This window comes from Mus pahari, chromosome X (genome assembly GCF_900095145.1).
Source record: "Mus pahari chromosome X, PAHARI_EIJ_v1.1, whole genome shotgun sequence".
In the NCBI taxonomy this organism is placed as follows: domain Eukaryota; kingdom Metazoa; phylum Chordata; class Mammalia; order Rodentia; family Muridae; genus Mus; species Mus pahari.
In genome coordinates this window covers 109,082,902-109,085,073 of record NC_034613.1, presented here as the reverse complement: position 1 = coordinate 109,085,073, position 2,172 = coordinate 109,082,902, and the positions used below count along the sequence as shown (strand labels likewise).

Genomic DNA, 2,172 nt, shown 5'->3' with positions numbered 1-2,172 from the left:
TAATTGGACTTCTAAAATTCAAATATGTGTGTTTGAGTATAGCATCCCTCTATATAAATTGCCTCAGTGGATGCCAGGAAGCCTTTCATCATGTGGCTCTAATCAGCTTCAAATTTTACTATTCTGGGGCAAATCTCTCTCAGTCTATCTGAACTGCAAGTGGTACCTCTAATCTGCCATGTCAACCCTTGCTGATATATATACATATATATATATATATATATATATATATATATATATATATATATATATATGATTGTGACATATAGTGTTTCTTCGACTTGAAGTGTATGTTCAGTATAATTAGTATTAACATCCAGGAGATAAGGTAATACTCCAGGGACATAGAAATAAAGAAAAAAAATATAAAAGCCCTGTTTTTGTAAGATGAGCATTATTGCACTTTATTTCTTATACCCCTTGTTCACGGGCCTCAGTTTAGACAGAAAACCTTAGCTGACAGAAGTTGAGATACCATCTGTGTAAATGTGTGCTTATTAGCTTCACCATCTTATAGTCAGCTGAATGAAATGCTACCTGTGTAAGCTGAGAACAATGCAACACATGGTTTCAAAACATCGAAATTGTCATATTAACTTGGCCTTTAAAAGGTTCTGTTTAATGGTGATTTTTATGGCTAATAAAGCCATTAAGCATACAAAAGGATGACCTTATCATACACTTAACATTTCCACTTCAATATATGAATCAATATCCAATTGATTTAATTAAGAAAGCTGAGTTCTTTCATAACATGACTCACATCTGTAAATATTCAACTGCCAATGATTTTGATATGACCTGGGTGACATTCATGAATCTAAAATGGATTTTTAAATGCTTGAGGACTGATTATGCATTAAGTGTATATCAGAATGAGTTGGAACAAATTTCTTAGGCCTGAAACTTTCATTTTTTAAAAAAACTATTATTATTATTATTATTATTATTATTATTATTATTATTATTATTATTATTTATGTGTATGAGTATTTTGTCTGGATGTATGTCTGTGCCTGTGTGCATACCAGTTGTTCAAGGAGGACAGTAGAGGAAGTTTCATCCCTTGAAACTAGTGTCACAGATGGTTGTGAGCCACCATGTGGGTGGTAGAAAGTGAACCTTGCTCTTCTGGAAGAGCTCATAACTGCTGAAGCGGGGGTGGTGGTTACACAATTATAAGACCATCACATTCTTTTCCTTTTTCAGAGATAGTGATTAGAGGCACTCAGGATGGTTCAGCATTTGACATACAGTTGTAAGCTTTCCTACAATGCACCCTCCAACAAAACTAGGCTGCCTCGAACCCCTGGCAACAGGATTGTTTACCTTTACACCAAGACTGTTGGAAAACACCTAAATCCACATGTGGTATATGCCCTGGCAGACTTCAAGGGGTTCGTGCTATGAGATCCAAAGTCCTTATGTGATTGTCTAAGACAAAGAAGCACGTCAGCAGGACCTATGCTGGTTCCATGTGCACCAAGTGTGTCTGTGACAAGATCAAGCTGGCTTTTCCTATTGAGGAGCAGAAAATCATTGTGAAAGGGTTGAAGGCACAAGCACAGAGGCAGAAAGCAAAATAAATGTGCAACTTTTTTAAGTAATAAAAATCAAGACTTGGTCTACTGTAAAAAAAAAAGACCATCACATTAACTTAGTTATTGTTCCATAAAGAGATGATGATGATGATGATGATGATGACTTATCTTTGGCAAAGGCAATAGTTCCTCACCTCTAGAGAAATATAGCACTGATAAAACGTATAAACAATATTATTTAAGTAACATTATTTTGTGTACCTTTGTCAAGGTCCATTTGAGAAGTTTCATAAAGTATGAATACAGACTGTTGGCTAATCTGTTGTGCTATATCACTATGTATTACACTCTGGTGTATAAGAAATTGCAAGGCAGAAGTTCTATTTGCTTCATCATATCACTGATATTTCTTGGCATATAGTTGGTACTCTTGACTAAATGAATGAATGTGGCTTTACATGACAAGTTTGTTGCTGTAATGAAGACTGGCAATTCACTTATTTAACATTCCTCTTATGCTACTTCTACAATATTTATAACCTACCCTCCTTCCTCTAACTGTTTAAGTATTAATGGATATGTATATGACCTAAGGCTAAAGTCATCAAATTTGGATTAAATTTTAGCCACC

The 2,172-nt window shown here is 34.8% G+C and overlaps 1 pseudogene; it reads left to right on the top strand.

Annotated features, from left to right (window-relative positions):
* Positions 1 to 1,233: 1,233 nt before the first annotated feature.
* Positions 1,234 to 1,586, top strand: LOC110314131 (annotated as a pseudogene).
* Positions 1,587 to 2,172: the final 586 nt, after the last annotated feature.